The sequence below is a fragment of the Dipodomys ordii genome, unplaced genomic scaffold (genome assembly GCF_000151885.1).
Source record: "Dipodomys ordii isolate 6190 unplaced genomic scaffold, Dord_2.0 Scaffold9, whole genome shotgun sequence".
Taxonomy (NCBI): Eukaryota; Metazoa; Chordata; class Mammalia; order Rodentia; family Heteromyidae; genus Dipodomys; species Dipodomys ordii.
Genome location: NW_012267225.1, coordinates 17,525,114 through 17,549,455, shown reverse-complemented (window position 1 = coordinate 17,549,455; position 24,342 = coordinate 17,525,114).

Below are 24,342 nucleotides of genomic sequence, written 5' to 3'. Positions count from 1 at the left end.
GTACCCTTAAGCCTCTTGTAGTTCTGGTGCATTTTTGTTTCCATAGTTAGATTATTTTCTCATCTGAAGTGGAGATGGTAGAGTGGGCTGTGGGCCAATTAATGACTTGTCATACCTTGGTATAGTGTCCACCTTCCACACAAGGAATGTCACCCAGCAATACTGAGCATCAGAGGAAACTCCACCTCCATTCCCAGTTAGGCCCTGAGTAGGTCCCAGTATGGACAGCTGTCTGTGCAGCTACTTGAACGCTTGAAAGAATAATCAGGGGGACCTCTAGGCATGTAAACTTGTTCATCTACTCTGGAAAGTAGTATGGAGGTTCTTTAAAAGACTAAACTTAGAGCTTCCCTATAACCCAATTATTCCATTCTTGGGCATTTGCCCAATGAACCACAAACCAAGCCACACTAAAGCCACCAGCACAACCATGTTTATTACAGCATTGTTTACCATAGCCAAAGTATATGTATATATATGCATATATATATGCATTCTATTCATCCATCAGAAAGAACGATATTGTAGCATATTTAAGGAGAGACTTTGAAAAAATTATATTAAGTGAAGTAAGCCAGAGCCAAAATAAACATAGGCTGCATAGTGTCCCTCATTTGTGATAACTAGAATGCGCTTACAAATCTTCAAGTAAGCACACTGAATGACTAAAATAAATAACACTGGGACATGATAAATTATATAGGAATCTACTCATTAACATACAGAGGCCAAAGGAGGCTATGCATAGGAGTGGAGGACAAAGGCTCAATAGCTATGTACAAATGATGATATAAAATATTCTATGAAATGCACTCCAAGAAAAGGAAACAAGATACTCTTCTGTTGCCATTGTTGTTTTGTCTTTTCCTCTTGTATTGTTTGTTACTTTGTATTTTGGAGGACACATAAAAGGTGGAACAAGGATGAACAAACACAGCAGTGATACTCACTAGATACTATTTGGAAAATGAACTGGATATCCTTTTCTTATTGTAAAGATACTGTACAGAGGGGTTAGAGTTACATGAGTAAAGCAATGAGTACATTTCTTGTCGAATGTTGTTACCCACTCCTTTGTTGTTCTCCTACCACCCCTTCCCTCTCTCACTCCTTCCCCAGACCCTCCCCACTTCCCCCCCATCCCCCAGACATGGAAACAACATGTCTTTTCTTTTCTTTTTTTTTGGTTTTGACCTTGTTGTGGCCAATGTACTGTGTCTAGTTTTCTTCTTATTTTATGTCATTTTTCTTTTTCCATTGGTTTATCCCTAGCAATCACTGTCTTTGATTCTGATACCCTCTGCTTTGTATATACATTTATATGATTCGGGGGAAGGAAGAGGGATAACAAAATACCAAAAGAAGGACAAAGGATGACCCATTGCAACAACAATACTCACAAGACACTATGTTGGAATTGAACTGGCTATCTTATAGGTGGGGACAGGAGAAAAAGACTAGGAGACAGCAATGAAAGGGGAGACATGATTCAAAAGAACTGTACTCTATACTCATTTCCTGATTCGTGTAACCGTAACCCACTGAATATCAACTCTACAGTAACAATTTTAAAAACTTTTGCAAAAAAAAAAAGTAATCAGGGCCAGCAGATTCTTCCCAATGATGATTGTGCTGGGGGTTTTCTTTGCTAATGTCAAATTGCTTGTTTTTTATTTTTTTCCAGTTTCTACTCAGACTTACCCATTTCTTATATATAATATGGTAAAAATCCATGTAATCTATGTAGTGAAGTCAAATTGTCTAGGTCCCCCAGAGGAAAGCCAATGTTGAACAGGTTGTCTAATTGGGGTTCATTTGCCACAGTTAATGCACAATATGCCTTCTGATAGCCTTTGAGTTATTTGCAGATGTGGGCATAATACAGCTGGGAAGATGAGAATGAGATGCCCTGTGGCTCAGCCAGGTCCCTAGTTTTTCCTTCACTGAGTGTTTTACATCTTACATGCACTGGAATTGAGTGTCAGTGACAGGGCAATTGTGTCACCAATTTGTCCTGAGAGTACCAGTCCTACTGGAAATAAAGGAAAGGGACTCTTCTTTGGGGCCCCTCTCTTCTGAGAGTCTCACTACATTCTTTCACGGCTTCCTTTTAACTCTCAAATAAACTTGATTTTAAAAAAAAAGAGGAAAGATTAGGAAGAAACATCCAGCCACACAAGCAACATCATGGAATCAGAGCATGGTGAGGCTCAGCTCTCTGCCTGACTCCACACATGTTCAGGGGGCAGGTGGCTTAAGTGACAGGCAGTGCCCTGGATCTTCCTGGGTCCCTGTGGAAGTGTTACCTGATGAGCTTCAATTTTCTGGGAAATTTAGGGGATCCAGACTAGTTGGGACAGTTTGAGAAAAAAGCATTGCAGGAAGTGACAACTACATGTGCAGAGGCACATGGGTGAGACAAATCATCAAAGTGGCAGCTGAATATGTTTTAGACAGCAAAGGCTTGGTGAGAAAAGCTGGGTGCCTGTGGCTCACGCCTGTAATCCTAGCTACTCAGGAGGCTGAGATCTGAGGATATCGGTTCAAAGCCAACCCGGGCAGGAAAGTCTGTGAGACTCTTATCTCCAATAAACCACCTGAAAGCCAGAAGTGGTGCTGTGGCTCAAGCAGTAGAGTGCTCTTCTTGAGCTGAAGAGTGCAGGGACAGCGCCCAGGCCCAGAGTTCAAGCCCCACAACTGACCAAAAAAAAAAGATTGGTGAGAAGTGAGAAAACAGAAGAATCAGAAGCCCAGAGGAGGCCAGGAGGCAGGAGAGGAGGCCATAGAAGAAACTGCCATGCTTCACAGTTCTCATTTATCCAGAGCCCACTCAGTATGCCAACAAAAGACTTCAAGCCAGAGCTGGAGTCTTACCCAGCTCATAGTAGGGCACTTATATCACATAAGGCCTTGGTTTCAATCCCCAGATTGCACACTCCAAAAACTTAAGAGAATGACACAATCTGATTTCCATTGGAAATTTGTTCCAGCAATGTAAACAGTAATATTTCTTATATCAAGATAACAAAATGAAAAAAAGGTAACAAAATTGTGTTCATTGCTGTACATCTGAGACAGGGTAAAATCAGTGACAACATTCATCACATGAAAAGTCCTAGAATCTTTAGACAACAGTCTAAAGTTCTATATCAACTGAAGTCTTAAATAAAATGGAAGAGGTAGATGGCTCTCTGACTTTCCCCATAAGAAAGTTTTGAAAGTTAACTTTTTCTGATACATAAATATGAATATTCATTTAACAGTAATGTTTTCTACGTCTCTTTCCACACATTACATCCATTTTATTATGATCTGGGAGCTATACCCTACTATTTCCCCTCATTATTCAGCAGATAATTATGAAGTATGCACATTTAATTGGCTAATAACTATCTACATTATCAGATTCAATAAAAGGTTTTGTGTACTTCATCTCACAAAATCCTCACATTTATGGAGTCAGTAACAGTGGACCTAGTGAAACTAATAAAGCAACCAGCTCAGATAAAACTGGTAACTTAACCAAATTCAAAAAACTAGGGAAAAGTGAAGCCAAGGTTTGACCACAGATGCATTAGATTGAAAAGCAAACCACATCTTTCCAATGCTTTTAAGAAAACAACACTATTAACCAGGAGCCAGTGGCTCAAGCCTGTAATCCTAGCAACTAACTAAGTATGCTGAGATCTGTGAATTATGGTTCAAAACCACCCCAGGTAGGAAAGTCTATGAGACTCTTTTCTCCACTTAGCCACCAAGAAGCCAAAAGTGGAGTTGTCTCTCAAATGGAGGAGCACTAGCCTTGAGCAAAAGAAGCTCAAGGACAGCACCCAGGCCCTGAGTTCAAGCTCCAGGACTGGCACAAAAAAAAGAAATTTTGAAAAGGAGGGAGGGAGGGAGGGAAGGAAGGAAGGAAGGAAGGAAGGAAGGAAGGAAGAAAGAAAGGAGATTGAGATCCAGAGAATCACAGCTTAGAGTTAACCAGGACAGAAAAGCCTATGAATTACCATCTCAAAAATATCTTGCTAAAAGCCTGGCTGGAAGCCTGGCTTCATTGGTAGACTGTCAATGGAGCAAGCAAGCCAAGCAAGCAAGCATGAAGTCCTGAGTTCAAACCTAGTACCATCGATCAAATATATTATTATATGGAGTTTTATGACTACAGGATTCACTGGCCTGCAGTTGTAGAAATAAGCAAGTCTAGAGTAGACTTCTAGTCAGTGTTCTATCTGAGTTAGCCTCAGACATCCCATCTCAAGGTGAGAAAAGAAGAATTAGGCGAGGAAACAATACATACTAGGACTCTGCTAGAGCCAAGGTGACAAAGCTTACCAACCTTTACTAAGTGCTTCCCTGATTCTCTCAAAAAGCTTCAATGACAGACCACAATAGGGCTATTGTGATCGTCTTTGTACTAGTTCTTATTAGAAAGAATAGAAGTACACTGATGCTGAAGAGATGAGTCCTTGTCAGGCTTCAGCCAGCTCTGACCCATACCCTGTCCCTGTCCTTCAAACCATCAGTCTTACCTTCCACTGACCATCTCCACATGGCCAGCATTCTAATCCACCTGGGTTCATGCAGTCATTGGGCAAAGGGCTGTCAGAATGCCAGTTCAGGAAATACTGTCCAAAGAAACATTCTCACATTTAGAGCAACTATTAGTGGGCATTTTTCTCATAGTGGCATTGTCATAAAAATGTTATCCTTTAATAATTTCCTTCATGAATTGAGATTGAAATTCTGAATATGGGCTGAGGTAACATCCACTGAATAAGAAAAATGTAAATAATGATTTTTTTCTCATTCTAGAGCAAAACAACATAATTATTTTGTTTTGTCATTCGCTGCTTTGTGTGTGTTTGACAGTTTGAGATTGCCCCTTGGCAAATTAAAGGACATTTCCCACTGACCTTTATCAGCTTGTAAATGTTTGAAAACATGAAGAGAATATAAAGTTCCCTGCTATTAAGAAATAACTGCTATTTTACTAGAATTTTTCGCTCATATATATTATCCTATATATGGTAGTCATTTTCCTGCTCTCACTGATGCCTTGTTCAGCAGTCAGTGAAATGAGTTGGGTTTATGGAGTAGCAATTTTAAACTATGAATGGCATTTGGGGATGTACTATTCTAATAATGCCTGTAAAGAATCAAACTTAATTCTCAGAAATGTTTGTAAACATTGATCCCCAAAATTGACGTACTTTGAATTGCAAAAATATGAGAGAGAACTTTTCATGTATGTACCTCATCAAAAACCCAAGAGCCAGAAATTCACATCTACCCTGCTGCTGTAGGCATAGTCCATCCCCACGGGTCACCTCCACTAACATGAACTCCCTGGCCATTAACATGAACTCCCTGGCCATTAACATGAGCTCCCTGTCCATTAACATGAGCTCCCTGTCCATTAACATGAGCTTCCTGGTCCAGGAAATTCTTGCCCAAGAGGAAAAATTGAAAATATCTTTATTATTTTTTCCAGGAACTTTTTAAAAAAATTCATTAATTTGAACTAGGTAAAACTAGAAGTAAGCTAGCATAGTCTCCAATAAATAGCTCTTGGTAAAACAACAGAGCATAGGTTGATTGTTTGTTCTTGGAGCCACAGCTCTCTGGATTCACTGTTGTCTCTCTTCTAAATCATTAGGTTATGAACTTTCTCAATTCTAATTATGTCCTCTTGTTTAAAGGCCTCCCTGAAGCAAACACCTTCAAGCCACATAAATACCCTGGGTTGCTCCTTACCTGATATGCTTCTAAGACTCTGTCAAGGTAAATTCTGTTTTATCAAGCCACTATTTTGTTTGTATTCTGTGTGAGTTACCATGTGACAAATTCAAGGAATGTACAGACTCATCAGCAAATCTATCCCCAATCTATATATTAGTTTTGGATACACAGGTTACTTAGATGTTGAATTTTTTCCTATCAAAATCCTCAAAAACATAATTGTGAACTGGGTACAAATAACTCACACCTATAATCCTACCTAATGCAGGAAGCTGAGATCTGAAGATCACAGATGGAAGCCAGCCCAGACAGAAAATCCATGTACCTCTTGTTTCCAATTAACCATCAAAAAAGCCAGAAGTTGAACTCTGGCTCAAGTGATAGAATGCTAGCCTGAACTAAAAAGCTAAAGTACAGCACACAGGCCCCTAAGTCAAGCCCTGTATTAACACACACACACACACACACACACACACACACCATATTTGTGAATGTTTTCAACAATGGTCTTGGATACTTCTAACAGAAAAAAAAGGGGATGGGTTTACTTTCTCACATATGTTCCTTTTGATCTCCAGAGAATCAGTTAGATCTCAGTAAAACTCTAAACAAACAACAAAAGGAAGAAAAAAAGGCAGGAGAGAAGAAAAAGAACAACAGAAAACTTATCAGTCTTGGTAATACAAGGTTGTTGTTTGGTTTTGTTGTTGTGGTGCTGGTTTTTAAACTAAATCAAAGAAAATACAAAATCCTGGGGAACAACAGCAGAAGCAAATTAATGGTTTGGAAATGGCAAAGCACAAAGTCTCAACAGGTACTGCAAAGGAATCCAGGATTTTTTTAAATAATGTTTTGTGTGTGTGTGTGTGTGTGTGTGTGTGTACATGCATGTGTGCATGTTTATCATGCAGATTATACTGGGGATTTTGCAAGTGCATTTCACATTAGTTCTTGCAACAATTTTATAGTTGATGAATTATTATAATCATGACACATACGTTTTAAAAGGGCTTTCAAGAAGTCAGTGATGAGTACAACTAAGAATGTAGACACTGGCTCCTCTACTCTACTCTGCACAGAGGTCCCTTCTTATAGAAACAAGCCTCTTGATCCATCCCCCTCCCCAAACTCTTCCTGCCACTTTGCCTCTTCCTCCCTAGTCTTCACCACATGGTTCCTAGCAGTTATGGGACACCCAATGATGTCTTGTGCCTCACATTGAAATACAACATATCAAATGCATTGGATTGAACATACTGTCATTTTTTTGTTCATTTGTTTTTGGTTTTGTTGGTTGTGGGTCTTGAACTCTGGGCCTAGGCACTGTCTCTGAGCTCTTCAGCTCAAGGCAAGCACCACTTCTGGTTTTCTTTTGGTTAATTGGAGATAAGAGAATCACTGACCTTTCTGCCCGGGTTGGCTTTGAACCGTGATCCTCAGATCTCAGCCTCCTCAGTAGCTAGGATTACAGGTGTGAATCACCGGTGCCCAGCTACACACTTCTAATTTTAACTACTCAAGAGGCTGAGTTATAAGGATCACAGTTTGAAGCTAGCTAGGGCAGGAAAGTTAGTGAGACTCTTACCTCTAATTAACCACCAGTGTAGGGGGAAAAGTGGAGCTGAGGCTCAAGTGATAGAGTGTCACCCTTGAGTGAAAAAGCTAAAGGTCAGTTCCCTGGCCCTGAATTCAAGCCCTAATACCAGCACAAGACTGGGGGGGCGGTGGAGGGAGAGAAACAGAGAGGGAGGGAGGGACAGAGGGAGGGAAGAAGTAAAGGACAGAAGGATAGGGAGAGAGAGAGAGAGAGAGTCTACATTCTATATTTTCCCTTTTCTATAGCTCAGAAATCACAATGCTTTTTTCCTGTTTGGCTTTTTCAAAAAAAAATTCCAAATTAGGTTTTTTTTTTCCTTTTTCTTTCTTTATCACTTTTTTGTTTACAAGTATTTATCTATAAAACCCAATTCTGTCTGTTTTCTTTATTTTAGCATATGGCTGTATGCAATGCTGAGTTATAAATTTAGAAAACCTGTTCAAAATTAGAAAACCAGGCTGAGTGTGGTGGCACATATCTATTCCCAGCATTTGGGAGGGGAATGCAGGAGGACTGAGAGTAAAAGGCTAGCCTGGACTATATCATGAGACTCTGTCTAAAAAAGAAAAAAGAGAGGTAGGGAAGGAGTATGATAGGATAATCAAACAAATACCAGGAGATTATTTTCCTTTATGTAAAAGTGATCTTTTCATGACAAGAAAGCTGAGTTTATTGCTGCCTCATAAGGAACACACAACCTTGACAGTTTTGGAAGCTCCTAGAAGAGAAAGAGAATTATGGCTTCTTTGTAGTTGGGTCTCTAGTTTCAGACAAGTATTTCCATGACAAGCTTAGGTAATGGTCCACAACTGGTTGTCACAGGTTCAGAGGTACGTTTTGAAGGCAGTCTTAGAAAATATACAAATGTTAGATCTTCTCTATCAACAGCTAACTGGTCCGGTATTCATGTCAGTAGATTTTCTTGAAGCTCCTAAAATGAGCAATAAAGTCACTTTCCTGAGCAGAGTTTGCTAGGATAGTAGAGCCTTAGTGAAGTCATCAGAAGTTGTGCAGTGAGCTTGGTGGAGTAGGCTGTTTCTGGGCTCTGGGGTAAATGGGCAGAGCCTGTGAACCAACATACATGGTCTTGGAAAATGTGTGGGGACTAAGAAAGCTAGGGGCCAGCAGGAGGGAGTTCGTGGACCTGAGGACACGGCATGGCAAGATCAAGCCCACGATCTATTAATGACAACCTGGACACCTTCGTCCAGCACCTTTTTACTGCCAGTCTCTGGAAAGGTAACTAGAAAACACACATTATCTTGTCTCTAAGAAGATGAGACTGTGCACCTTGAGTGTATGTAGTAAGATCAAAGAACAAAGGATTGTGGGAGAGACAAAGGAAAAATGGCTCATGTAATCCAAACTTGGTCAAACACAACACACCTGGGACTTCAAAAAGTCTCCCCAGGTAAATGTTTATAGTTTCCTTCTGGACTACTTGAGATCCAACCACTGTCCGTAACTTGTCTACCTTGGAAAATGGAAGAATGAGAATTCAAATTCAGGTCTGTGTGGCTCTGAGATCATAGCTCCCATGACATTAGGTGGAACCTGATCCTTGGTGCAAAGAAACAGCAGTTCACAGTTGGAATTGTCCCAATACCCAGAGCTTTTGAGCACTGATCAGACACTCAGTGGAAATGCCACATGATGAAACTTAGTTTCATAAAGAAACTTAGTTTCATGCATGAAATCATTAAAAATGGCATAAATATATTGTGGGTTATGTGTATAAGGTGATCATGAATCAAAAATGAGTTTGTGCTTAGAGTTGAGTATTATCCCAAAGATATTGTGTATATAGAAATATACACGAATATTCCAAAACCCCAAAGCTCCCCAAACCCAAACACTGCTGGTCCCAGCTCCTTGGATAAAGAAGGCTGAGACTTCACCCAGTGTGAAAATGAGGTAGGTGTTAGAGAGGGGTTTGGGAAGATTGTCAGGAAGAGTGACAGCTACAAAGGCTGAAAATGGAAGACCTGACAAAGAAGAGTGCAGTGAAAAGGAGGAAAGGCCAAATGCAAGGAAATATTTCCAAAAGTGTAATGTTTATATTTTTTCATCAGCTAAATAAACTGACCTTAATGTCACACCTGTACATTTATTACCCAGGAATTTTTATCTTTTTGGTTAGGTGGGGAAAAAAAATACTAAAACTTAGCTCATTTTCTAATGCTGGGACTTCCAAAGTAAGGAAAGGCCCAGACACCCAGGGGTAGCAGTGTTTGCTTAAGAGGGGTAAGATAGATATATTTGACAAAATGGAAATGGAACTAAGTTACTATTCTCACAGAAATCCCATTTATCATGTGCTGGAGAAAATTGGCTCCCACAGAAAGTGCATCCCAACACATCACTCCATCCATAGGAAGTTTACTTCTATGTCATCTTTGTTTCATTTTGTTATATATGCTGCATTTGCATAAAAATGGGAATGCAGTGGTATCCATTTCAACATAGATATTTCAGCTTAGAAAAGCACACTCCCATGAGGCACATAGTAACACTCTCCCTAACGAGAGACAGGGAAATGGAGGCACTGTCTGGAGTCCATTCAGAGGCTGCTGACACAAACTACCACAGACTAAGTGACTTGTCAGTGACAGAAATGTATTCTCACCATCTGAAGGTTGGGAATGGCAGGATGATAGCACAGCAGGACTGGCATGGTGAGGGCGTGGGGGGGGGTCCATTTCTTACTACCTGTTTGCTTTGTTTTCAAATGGCCCCTGAGGACGAAGCATTCTTCTGGGCCTCTTTCACAAGAACACTAATCCCATTTTTGAGGGTCCTCTCCACATCACCTAATAGACTTGTTAAGATCTCTCCTTCTAATACCATCATTACCTTGGGGATTAAGACAATAGATGAATTTGAAGGATCATTAACAACCTATAGCTGGCACATTGAGATTTCTCTGTGTTTGAACATGGTACATGTCACCTTGATAGTATGAAGCAAGATATACCCCATTATTTCCCAATCCAGATTCAAATATCCAGATCTGTGGAACAGTTGCTATCATCTTAATGATATGTAATTATCATAGGCTCTCCTAATTTGATAGAAATAAAAGTAGTGTGCTTAATTGTATTAGATAAATTTTGCTAATCTGAGCATAGCAGAAAAGCTCCACAAGATAGTTACCTTTCCCCCTCTTTTCCCTAACATATACTTGGATATTAGACAATCCAATGTAAATCTAGTTTCATCTGTCATTTTAATGCATCATCTTGTCACAAGATTGTATCTGTGAAGTTATCATGTCTTCCAATATGGCTGCTAAATCTCCACCCTTTTCATCTGCATCCAATACTATGAGAAGGAGAAAGGCTAAAGAGCAAGCCTAAAGAGCAAATAGGGATCTGTGGATCTTGGCCAAGTCCTTTTCATCAGACACCACCTATAACACTTGTTGTCCTTTTCCATTGGCTAGAATTAGTCACATGGCTTTACCAACATGGCCGGGACTTTTTCTGAGGGTAATAATATGCACAGATAAGAACTCAGTGTGGAGTTCTTTTCTTCAGAAGGAGGCAGGCACTGCTCAGTGTCTTCACATTAGCTGAGTTGAGGTAGAGCAAGAACCTGTGGCCTATCATCCTGGGTAGAACGCAGGGCAAAAGATGGTATTGCTTTCACAACAATTTTTAAAAATCGTTAATTTTTAAATTAAAATTTAAAAGTGGTCGCCTCATTCTTGCTGAATATGGGTGGACACCGCTGAGCAGCTGAGCACATGCTGAGGTGGACTGATGGGGGTCTGGGGCAGTCTGAGATGCACCTAACTGCAAGCTGCAGACTAGAGGGCTGTGTCTGTCATCAGACCAATCAGGTTCAAGGGCTGGGAATGTGGCTTAGTGGTAGAATGGTTGCCTAGCATGCATGAAACCCTGGCTCAATTCCTCAGTACCACATACACAGAAAAGACTGGAAGTGGTGCTATGGCTCAAGTGGTAGAGTGCTAGCCTTGAGCAAAAGAAGTTCAGGGACAGTGTCCAGGTCCTGAGTTCAAGCCCCCGGACTGGCAAAATAATAATAATAATAAAAGGGTAAAAAAGTTTTTAAAGTCAAAATAAATTTATTTAAAGCAAAATAAATAGCCAGAAGCACTCCTTGTGCAAGGAGGGGGTCTTGGAACCAATGTTCCACAGTTATCACTCTCATAAGGGAGCATCTTGATCTCTCCCTCTAAGTGCTTGTCCTGGTCCATTTGATGAAAGGGTGGACATAAGGTGTGAGGAGTCTCATGATTGCCCCGCCCCCAATCTCAAGTTAGCACCAGAAGTTTCCCTATGATTGGAGCCACCATCTCTGGTCAGTGTAAGGTTTTAGGTGAGGAAAGAACACTCAGGAGGAGGTAAAGGTGAAGAAAGAAAAGTTTATTGGGGTATGCTCCTGGGCGAACTCCCTAGTTGGATCAGAGAGGTCGCCAGAGTCTGGTTGTAGCAGGTTTATATGACCGAGGTCAGCAGGAACAAGTTACTAGCTAAACAGCTAGTAACTTGTTTTGCAAGTTTGAGCGGTTTCAGGCTTAATGCCCCTAAAGAATGACTGGGACAGGTGGTATAAGGAAGTAGCTTTTCTCGGCTGCCTCTGCCCTCCAGCGGCCTGACAGTCAGAAGTACAGAAGAAGGAACACGTACTTGGCCATGGTCTCCAAGGGCACATGCATTTGGGACCTCAAGCACAGGAGGTATTTCTTGCTGCATTATCCCCTCCTCTATCTTGCAGCTGGTCCAGCCACAGTCTTCTTTTAATCCTGTAGTCTTCTCTCCCTGACTAACTAATGGGAACCTAATTTCCTGTCTAGCCACAGGAGGAAGTCAGGGTATGCCTTCGTTGGCTGAAAAACATGCCACTGGCTGCCACATCTGCAGCGTCCTAAGCCCCAAATACCAAGTGGCAAAAACATTTCAATCACTATGTGCATGAAGCAGCCCTGAGCGAGTAGCATCCCAAATGTCACCCAAGAGGCTGAAAGTGGAGCTTGCAAGAAGAATGGTCCAGGCCCTGGATTCCTTCGCCAGCAGGGAAAAACAAACTTCTAGCAAATGTGGAGACCAAGGCCTATAGGAAGAGAATTGCAAAAAGCTTATGTTTGTGCCCCAGGTCTTCACTCATTGGTGATTCACAGCAGGTTGCACTATGGTCACAAAGGACCAGAGCCTCCAGCCAGGAAACCTGAAACTACATTTCCCGCCCCCCCCCCCCCCCCAAACCTCTCCAGGCCAAACCCCACCTCTTCAGCAAAATGCACATCCCTACCCAAGTCCCACGGATTTCCTAAATCCCGTTCTTTCCCAAGCCACGCCCCTCTCCAAGGCCCCTCCCCTATCCAAAGCCCCACCTCTTCCTCGAGATCCCTCTTCCCCAAGCTCGGCCCAGCTCTCAAGTGAGACTCTTCCCAGGCCTGAGGCCCTGCCATCTACTCCCACAGGTGCCCCTTCCCAGCCCACCCGGTCCTGTCTGCTCTACTACTAGATAACATAACTTGAGCTCAGATGCACAATGTGACACATAGTTGCCAGACACTTTGAAATGCCTATAGTCCTTCCTTTCTACGTACAGGTAGTGATTGAGGCCAGCTTGTTTTGTAGTTGTTTGCTTATTTCCAGATCTTTCTAAATCTACCTGGGTGGTCAGGAAAGGAAGTCTGATAGGATGGAGGCTCAGGTGGCAGACAGCATCAAGGATCAGAGAAGTGAGAGGCCCCGAGGGCTGCAGTGGGTTCTGGAGGGCAGTAGCCTGTGGCTCGGGCCTGACAGGAAGGAAGCACAGGGAGCCTGAGTCCTGGCTACGGGACACTCCAAGAGTTCTTTGCACACACCTGTCGCCTCAGGGCCATTCTAGAAAATAAATGGAAGATCACACCTGAAAACTAAAGCAAAAAGGACCAAGGTTGGAGTTCAAGTTGTGGGGCACCTGCTGCACAGGGCCCTGAATTAAAAACCCCAATATGGCCATAAAATAATAAGAACTGTACATCCTGTCTGGAGTGGTTTTTCAGCTCTCAACATACCTCTGGCCAAGGTAACGGGTTTTCTGTCAGGTGGTGCAGCCATCTTGGACTGTTGCAAAGATGCTGTCTGGCCTTGCCCTACCTAGTCGGCCCTCCGTGGGTTTTCCCTTTATCCTCCTTTCCCAATTTAAACTTCTGCATGCCTCTATCAGCCTTCTTATACCCTGGGAACACTTCCTACTATCATATTCACAGGAATCCTGATCACATGGGATTTTGGAGACACAGTGAATAATTGTTGGGGTCAAGGGGTACAGCAGAGAAAGTAGAGAGGGGCTGTGGCCAAACATTGCTGCAGATGAGTCTACTTCCTGGCAACCTCTGAATTTATGTGGCCAGAGAGAACAGGTATGCACAGGCCATCCAATAGCAGGCTCATTAACACTCCACAAAACCTTACAAATCACTGGGTGGATTTCCCCACCCAAAACTTGGGTAAAACAATGATTCACATTAGCAAAGCTATAACACAGTTCAGTAAAATATTTGGTGTCTCATAGCAAAGGAACATCTGTATAAATATATGTTTTACTTTTCAGCTAAAGGATTTTGGCACAAAGTAGGCTGAGTCTGAAAAAAATATTACAGCCTGACTCATGATAGCTAACTGTTATATAGATCTAGAAAAACAAATTGGCCAAGACACAATTTTTCAAAAATTGCAATGCAATAATCTAATGCTAATTTCTCTGCTGCAATCACATTTAGATCTGGCACTAAACAATGAGTAAATCAACTTTACAATAGCCTTTTTTAGCTTATTCCTATGACTGAATTAAGCACATTTCCCATGATGCTCTTAATATCTAGACTCATTTCCTACCAGAGTGGATATCATTTTTCTAAATGTCTCTCCATAGTTGAGGTATTTTTTTCTGTGTTTGATTCCTTAAATGCCTGATTTTGTTAGGAGACATGGGATGGAGAAGACTTGTGTCAACACAAGCCCTTGATTTACCCTTTAGTGATCAGAACTTATTAAAATGGGGAGGGGAGCTACATGGCAATTTCATTTGTCTACACTCTTGCTCCAACAATTCTCCTTTAGTCCAGCCTACAGAATACAGTTAGTTTTTGTTTTTAAATTTGATATAGTATTTTTAAACTTTCCTCTTTCCTCTCTTTCTTCTTTCTCTTTCTTTCTTTCTTTTCTTTCTTTTGTGTTGGTCCTGGAGCTTGAATTCAAGGCCTATGTTCCTTAGCTTAGTTTTTACTCAAAGCTGATGCTCTACCACTTAATTCACAGCTCCACTTCCAGCTTTTTGTAGTTAATTGGAAGTAAGAGTCTCCAAAGACTTTCCTGCTCTGGCTGACTTCAAACTGCAGTCCTCAGATCTCAGCCTTGCAAGTAGATAAGATGAGCGATAGAGAGCCACCAATGGCACTGGGCACAATATAATTTTCTAGTTTTACTTATTCTCTTTAAAAAAAAAAAAGCAAGTCCACTATGTAGTTCAGGTTGGCTTCAAACTCAAAATTCTTCTTCCTCTGTAAGAGCTGGGATTACACCTGTGTACATTCACACCTAGCTGTGTTTTGCTTTTGTTACCTGAGCTTATTGTATCTAAGAAATCATTGCCCAGACCAAGGGAATAAATCAGTTCACCTCAGTTTTCTTCTAGTGGCTCTATGGCTTCAGATCTTACATATAAGCCTTTTATCCATTTTAAACTAGTTTTTGTATATAAGTGAAATAAGTGCCCAATTACCTTCTTGTTCATGTGATAACCTGTGTTCCGAACACTGTTTACTAAAGAGCATAGCCCTATGATACAGTATAGCTTTATAATACACACACACACACACACACACACACACACACACACACACACACAGAACTGGATGTTAATGAGCTTTAACAATCTTTCTATAGTGTATACATCGATCAAGACTTCACAATGACCCCACAAATATATGCAATTATTATTTGTCAATAAAAACTAAAATTTAAAAATTACTTTTTATAATGATTTAATTGGCCCCTTAAGAGCTACATAACAAGTACTCCTGCAATGACTGTTAGTTATTACTTTCTTTTTTGTTGGTGGTGATGGTCATGGAGCTTGAACTCTTGGCCTGGGTGCTGTCCCTCAGCTCTTCAGCTCAAGGCTAGCACTCTATCACTTGAGCCACAGCACCATTTCCAGTTTTTTCTGCTTATGTGGTGCTGAGGAATCGAACACAGGGCCTCATGAATGCAAGGCAAGCACTCTACCACTGAGCCACCTTCCCAGCCCTAGTTATTACTTTCTCACGTGACCTTAGAAGACTCTGCAAACTCAGTGTCCCCCAATATATAAGGTGCAGGATTAACTGAACTCAGTAGTGGCTGCATTTCCATCATGAACAGACTCAATCTCCTTTAAGCATCTCAAATCTACTGCGTCGGGTGCCTTTCCATTAAAAAAGCCAGACTTGTGTTGTTAAATCCAATTTTCACAGAGCCAAATGTCAATTCTTTTTATTTTATTTTATTGAAGTAGTTGTACAAAAAGGTTTTAATTCAACATGTCAGTTTATGAGTATAATAAATCTTATTCAGTCATCCCTTTTATCATTCTCCATCTCTCCCAACCCCACCCATGCCCTCAATTTTCCTAGTTCCATTTTTACATATATACATTGAATATTATGATTGCATCTGCCCACTCTACCTCCCTTCATTCATCTAAACCTCTTCCAGGACCTTACCTTCCTTGACACCTCAAGTTATAGCTTCCTGGTATTCATTTTGTTAGACTGTAGGTTACTTGTTCAAAGGAGTTACACCATTAGAATTCTCCCCTGCATATACCATGCTTTAGTGAATATGTTTGGGTAGATGTGCATATGATTCTCTTTATGATTATATATATATATTATAAATTAGATTCAACTTCCATATGTAAGAGAAAATATGTGACTTTTGTCTCTCTGGACCTGACCTAATCTTTGTAACGTAAATTTTCCCAGTTCATCTATTTCTTTGCAAATGGCATATTATTCTTCTTGATGAAATAAGTAAAATTCTACTCTGTGTGTGTGTGTGTGTGCCTGCATGCTTGTGAGCATATGCACACGCACCTCCAAACATCAGTTCTTTTATCCTTGGGATGAGAAGGGAGCAGAGCCAGTAACCATACCAGAGCTCCATGATCTGAGGCAGGACTTGATCTAGGGCCAGTAGAGTGGAGTGGGAGTCCAGCCCAAATTAGCCCCACCCACATGCCTGCACAAAGAAAGGCTAGGGGTTTCATTAATATGAGAATGGTCCACAGGTGAACAGAATATTCCAGACCTATCCTGGTCTCCAAGTCTTGTCTCTCCACTTCCTTGTACGACTATATTTGGTTATTTCCCAACGTTGCCATAGAAATCGTAAATTGCCAGAGCTTAATAGGCAGGAGCTTCACTATGGAAACATATTAAAATGAATTTGGAGGGCAAACAAGCCATCTCAGACCGGTTTGGGTTTACTGAGTCCCACATCCTGCTTTGACCTTGGGTTCCAAGATAATTGTGACCTCCCATTTTTCACAGAAACTCACCTGTGATGGAGTAAATCGCATGTTTGTGCATCGCATGCCCATCACGCAGAAATTCCATTTTCTGGCCAGGGTCCCGGAAAGAGAAGCAAAGGAGGCAAAAGGGAGAATAAAAATAAGAAAGAACAGGGAGGGCATGGGACACAGATAGGCATGAATCGTAGGTAGGGCCTGTCCATTCCCAGGTGGAGCTGCACAGTGAGATGCTCCTCAGGTTGGATTCCATTTTAGTGCTGGGCCTGGCTTAAAAGGCAGGCAGAGGACCCTGTGCTATGTTCCAGTCAATTCTCACCCCCAGGATTTTGTTCATTTAGAGACATACCAGATCCCAGGAAAGTCTGGAGTCCCTGGGGTGCACTATGGATTAATGGAGCTGCCCTTGAGATCCAGTCCTGTGTGGTAAGACAAGGTGACACTCAGGGTGGGGCAGAAGAGCCCAAGAGAGCTCAAGAAAGCTCGTAGGTCCAGCTTGAGAAAAGGGATGTGGCCTTTAAGCACCTGCCCACTCTAGATTCATACTTACTCAGATCGCAGCATCCCTGTGATTGCAGGCCAAGGCCACCCAGCTCACTATGCCAGGGGCCTCAGTGCCAGCTGTGGCCTCACACACTCTACTCTGCTGGAGGTGTAGAGGAGGGGATGCCAGTCTTTCATTTTGGGAATTAAGTGCCTGAGTGACTCTCACTCATTTAACTGCACCCCAGGCACCCAGGTTGCTCTCTTTCTCAATCCTATATTGCAAAGCAAAATATATCAAGTGTCATGGAGAAGAGGAAAAAATTAAGAAAATTGCATGCTCTAAGCACAAACAGGAATGACACTACTGACACCCAAGAAGGCCTCATGGAGTAATATAGTTTGAGCTGGCACTTAGAAGGAATAGGACTTTGGAAAGGGATGGTAAAGAGAAGGGAAAGGTCTGAAGGCTGGTACTAAGGGGTGCAAGTGGACAGAGTCCGAGGTCAAGGAAAGGAATTAGAGAAGGGAACTGACAGCAGAAACTGACCAAAAGAGGAAGAAAGAGGACTAGGTGCTGAAAACTTCAGAAAACCAGTACCAGAGATATAGCAAGACTCAGGGTTAGTTTACTCATTGGCTAGATGAATTCAGTCAGGACTCAGGTTCCCCCCATGTCTGTATACTACCTTTAAATATCTTCATTCCCAACAGTTCCAAGCTGATATTGTCTAGAGGATAGATAGGACCAGTTTCTCCCTATAATATTCATTCCCTCATCAATGGGAATGCATTTCCTAGGATAGCCAGTCCACACCTCTCTCCTCCTTGGTCCTTCCTGGAGCCAGTTGTTGGTAAGGAAATGAAATAAGCTGGATCACTGTGCTATCTTTCAGCTCCCTATCACGGTGGATGTCTTGTGCAAAGCAGACAATTGTCATCCTCCTGGTATTCCTAGTGCCCAAGCTTTTTGCTCTTTAATGTCCCTGAAACCATACAGCCTCAAAGATCCACATTATCCATTAGCCTTATCACACTAGCTGCTTGTGGTCTTTTCCAGAGCCATAGATCCCTCTTTCCAGGATCTTTCCCATGCCTCTTGCCCTCCAGTCCCATTGATACTGAAAACCCACAACACTTGGATCAAACCCTGTGTCTCTATGGTCTTGAAGAATGAGTCCATGGACACAGGAGGAGAAGCAAAATGACCAAGATTTATTGAAGAAAAAAGTAGGCAAAGATCCCACTACACAGGAGGGCACAGCCTGGGGTTCCTTGTGCAGAAGTGAATAATGTGCCCCTAGGAGAAAACCAAGTCACTCTCAAGATCTTTCAACAGTCTGTGAGTCATAGCAGTCCACAGACCCAATCAGAGGCTCCACGCAGACTGTAACTCTTCCATATCATTTAGCCCCTCTCACAGGATGCTCGTTTTGACACACACATCTGGGGTCTGATCAGTCCATTGTTCAACGAAGCCTTTTAGGGACAATGGGCCACTACATCATACCCAGAGGTCTGCATTTTTTACCATTAACGGCTATGCTGGTATGATGTGTTGGGTCTTACATTGGAGACTGTTCAAAGCCACTGAGAGAGAAACTCAGAACCTTTATGGGAGGAGTCTTTGCCCTGATTGCCTAGCTGGTTCTGGTTTTTTTTTTTTATTATTATCTGTCTATCATTAAAGCTGCAGAGTGGTTTATTGCCTGGCTGCCACCACCCAGGGACATTCAGTAAGAACAAAGGAGCTCATTGAAACCTCAAGCTGTGCTGGTTGTACCAGCCACAGATTTGAAGAGATGATGTACAAGTCAGTGGTAGACAGAGGCAAGAGAAACATCAGAGCACCATGTTCCCAGAGCCTTCCCCTGGCCAACTGATTACCACTCACTCTTGAATACTTTTAAGTTGAGATGTTCTCATTTCAACTGACCTTCCCTTTGTCTTTGCTTGAATTTACCACCTTGCAGGAACTACTAGAGCTGACTTACTAGATTACAAAAAGACTGGATTAAGAATTATGTGAGGCCAAATTAAAAGACACACAGAGCCTCTAGGCAAACCAGAGTGATAAAACACCAAGTCCCTAGGGCTTAAGGGTAGGGTTTATCAAAGGTAGACAGAGGCACAACCAAGAAATAAAGTCAGGTGTGTGGAGACTGGTCACAATGGTTTACATCTGTAATTCCAGATAGGTGGAGGCAGAGATTTGGAGGACTGCTGTTAGAGCCAGTCCAGGCAAATGTTAGCGAGACCTCAATCTCAATTAGTAAGCTAGGCATGGGGGTATGCATTTTAGATCCCAGGTACACTGGATGCTGTAGATAGGAGAATTTTAGTCTTACGCTAGCCCAAATAGTGAGTGTACCTGAAAAATAAAGAATTTTATAAAAAGGCTGGAATTGTGACTCAAGTGGCAGCGCATCTGCTTAGCAAACATAAAGCCCTGAATTCAAAACTCTAAAACTCCAGTACTACAAAAAAGCCCAAAGGATGGTGAAATAATGGAGCAAGGATGGGCTGAGAAAGTGGCTTATTGGTAGAGTGCTTGCCTAGCATGCATGAAGCCCTGGGTTTGATTCCCCAGTACCACATAAACAGAAAAAGCCAGAAGTGATGCTGTGGCTCAAGTGATAAGAGTACTAGCTTTGAGCAAAAGAAGTTCAGGCTCTGAGTTCAAGCCCCAGGACTAGCAAAAAAAATGGAGTAAGGAAAGCTCAGTCAGAAGTTGTAGGAACAGGGCAGACTCTGAGCATAAGACTGTCTTCTTAAAACAGAACAATATAGCATAGAACTCTCAAGGTAGCTATGATACAGCTCTTGTGCAGAGTGCTGAGGATACTGTCTAGGGAAGTAGGGAAACTTCCTCCTTGGCCTTTGAGAGAATGAGATAATGATATGCAAGTTGCATAGAAGCAGCAAGTACTACACTGTGAATTGATCAACATGCCTCCTCTCATCTGCCCTTGTTCAGCATGGAAACAGATGCTCTGCATTGTCAGTGATCAGAATCCTGCCAGCAACATGGCCTCTTCCATTACTCTCTTCTCACCTTTCTCAATGTCTTGGCTTTGAGTCAGAATCGTAAAAGCAACATAGGCTCTATTATTCTTAAATAAATTGATTGTGTAATTAAAATAGTGCTTTGCACATTGCCTATTCCTGTTTTATTATAATTATAATCCTTGTCATTAGAAATTAAATCTAGAACTAGATAAGTAAATTTCTTATCTACAACTTATAAACTAAAACTACACTAACAGATTTTCCTTAGGCCAGGAGAGACATATGGGCCAACAGAGGTTTGTTAATCTATAATTAGCTGACTGAAATCCAAATATTTTACATGCCATACTTTAAAGCATTATTTTCCACAAGTAGTTTATTTGGTCAGATTTTGCTGCAATGTATTATATTAATAGTAAGTAAATGATGACATCTCTCAGTGCTAAATATATTTAAATGGATAATACATACTTTACCAATTTATAATGACTCAATTAAATTCTTTAGTGAGCTACATTCACATTGTTTCAAATTCTTGATTTCAAGGATCATAGTCATTAGTCCAGATAATCTTGTTTTATATCCTTTTCTGAATTTAAGTACTTTCAGGGAAAGTATTTAAATATGCCCATCCTTACACACACACACACACACACACACACACACACAGAGAGAGAGAGAGAGAGAGAGAAAGCCATACTCACATAGATATTGGTAAAAAAAAAAAAAGGTGATGAATGGGTAGGTGGGTGAATGGATGGGTGAATGGGTGAGTGAACGGATGGATGGATGGACAGACAGACAGACAGATGGATAGGTGGATGGATTAGAGGATACATTGATGGATGGGGAAAGAACACTGAATTGACTTCCCATGGTATATATTCTACTTATTCCCTTACAATTGATGTTGGACACCTTATTTACATGCTCTGGCTAATAATAGGAGGTTAGATTATGTGACATCTTGGGTACTTTTTCTCTTCTAAAGATATCATTAAAAAAATATTTCTAGGAAAGTTTCAGCCCTGCAGTTGTCACATTAGCATGCTGTCCTTTCCTGGCTTCCTGGCTCTCTTCATAAGCAACTCCTTTTGAACACCAGCACTGGTGGAAGAACTAATGTTTATTAAGAAAATAAATCTGGTCAAGGCTACAGCTTATAATGGATAAGTCAGAACAAAACAAAATGAAGTCAGAGTTTGCTTTAAAAATATAAAAAATGGCTGGGTGCTATGGCTCACTCCTGTAATCCTAGCTACTCAGGAGGCTGAGAGTTGAAGATCATTGTTCGAAGCCAGCCTGGGCAAGAAAGCCCATGAGACTCTTATCTCCAATTAACCACCAGAAAACCAGCTGGGGTCATTTAAACCATCTGCTAGAGAAATTTCTTCTTCCCAACCCCCCAAAAATGTCAGAACCAGCCAGGAGCCTCTTCATTTTGAGAGGCTGATGTAGAGGGTTTCCATGTGCATGTAACCGCTGGACATTTGGAGTGTTCCCAACTCCTCATCCCACCTCTCCCAGCCAGAGGAGATGAGCCACATGCAACTAATCACTCTGTCACTGAGGAAACATCAAGAGGGCAGATGTCTTTGGTTTGGGATTTTGCTTTACCTAAAAAAGGAAACTATGCATTGTTGTGATATACACTATGAATGTTTTTGAGGAAAGTGTTCACACAGCTTAATGGGGTTAATTTCAGAACTGTCATCAGGTAGCAGCCACAACCTGCCAACTTCATGAGACTGTCTGCAGAAAGAAGGGGAAACAGCTGTGCCTATGAAGGGGCCTGAAATACTTGGTGCCACTCTTGAGGCAGTGCTGTTGATGGAGATGGGGTTGGTGATGAAATCACGGGGTATAGGAGAAGCTGTGTCCACTCTTGGTGAGGTATCTTTCTTTCTCACTTGTAAATCTGTGAAGCCCATCACTGTCTTTGTTGACTTTGCTTTGTCACACAGGTTGGTAGTTGGTAAGAAGTGTCTCCAGAGAACAGTTGAGCCTTCTCCTCCAGAAGAGAGGCTGGCTTAGGCTGGTGGAGCGATCCCTGTCAGGCTGAATGCCCCACCTCAAAATCAGCCTCATACTGCTGCCTGGTATGGAGGAGACCTGAGTGAAATTAGCTAATGAGGAGGATCACTGTTGCCCACCCTTGTTACTCAGCTTTCAGCCATCCTGTCTCAGAAGGGGCAGCAGTATGGCTAGAGACTATTGGACATGTTCATTTTAGGGACATTGTGTACATGATGCTTATACGTTAGCTTTTGTGTGTGTGTGATACTAGGAATTTGAACTCAGGTCCATATACCAGCTAGACAAGCTGTAAGGTATATTAAATAGGTAGATTTCATTAGGTAGCTGATAAAGAGAATTCCACATGCTATTCAGGCAGGAAAAGAAGTTCATTTACCAAACATTACCATTTAACTACAACTCCAGCTCATATGAGAGCATTTTTTAAAGTAAGTACAGACTAACAAGGCTTCCATGAGCCCTTCAATCCTATATGCCTGGGTTGCCTTTTTAAGGGAGACTGGAAGCCAGTGGTTAGGGTTATAAAGGGCTCAAATTGTAGACCCATCAATTTTTTTCTTTTTTACTCTGGGAGTTGTTAATACAACTTTTGTGATAATTTCTCAGTGTTTCTACATTACTCAGGTCATATCTCTTTAAAGAAATGTGAAATAATCCAAAGTAGGTTTTTTTTTGGTGAGTGAAGTATAGCCAGAAGAATCAAACATGCCCCCAACTCCCCCACCAGTTATGCATATAGTATAGACTTATCGATTGTATCAAAATTGGCTATCAAAAGAGACTAAGGGAGCCCAGGAATTTTGCTTGGGCTAATCCTACAATAAGTTAAGGATGAGGTGTATTTCCTGTCAATATTTTCCATGCTGCATTTTACCTTCATAAATTCTGTATCTAGCTCCTGTTAGATTTCAATTCTCCCTTCTGTGCCCCTTCACATGCCTGATCTAATTACCCCCGTGTGTGGGGGGGGGCGTGCCAATACTGGAGCTTGAACTCAGGTCCTCATGCTCTTACTCAAGGCTGAAACTCTACCCCTTGAGTCACACCTCCACTTCCAGCTTTCTGGTGATTAACTGGAGATAAGAGTCTCATGGACTGCTCTTCCCAGGCAGGCTTGGAACTGCAATCCTCAGATCTTTACCTCCTGAACAGCTATAATTACGAGTGTGAGCCACTGGTGCCTGGCTTTGCATAGTATTTGTTAAATGAACAAAATCAATGAACACTGAGTGCCTTATTGATGCTCTTACACACCAAAGTATACTCTGAAACCTGCAGTTTCATAGCTCTCAAAAGCCAGACCTGGGTGGGATCAGCTGAACCACAGGAACCACAGAAGTTTGCTTCCTTCTATCCTCCCTCAGCTCAGCCTCTCTCTCCTCATCCAATAACAGTGACTCCATCTGTGACAGGAGCTGCCAAGTTCTAAAACCAGAGCACCCTTAGCCTGGGTAAATGCTGCTTCATTTTATTCTATCCAAGTAGACAGGAAACCACCATGGTGGACAATCTTATTTTTAGCAAAGAAAACAACACAGTTTGTTTTTTCAGTGTTTTGATTCAGTTTCTCACATTTCTTACTCCAAGAATGTCTCAAATGAGAGAATTGGTCTGCAAGGCTTCTGTTGGAAATTGCCACTTGGTGCCTGGATAATGATGAATAGCAATCAAATAATGGGAAGACATTTTATTTGTAGATATTTTTCTGGGAGCAATTCGATGATTTTAGTCTACTTTGAATTGAGATTTTTTTGTTTTTTTTAAAGGAAGAAGAGAAGGAAGAAGAGGAAAGGGAAGAAGAGGAAGAGAAGGGTTCATCAAGCTGCTAATTTTTTGTTTTGTTTTTGGGTTTTTTTTGGTACGGTTGTGGGGCCTGAACTCCGGGCCTGGGCACTGTCCCTCAGCTCTTCAGCTCAAGGATAGCGCTCTACCACTTGAGCCACAGCACCACT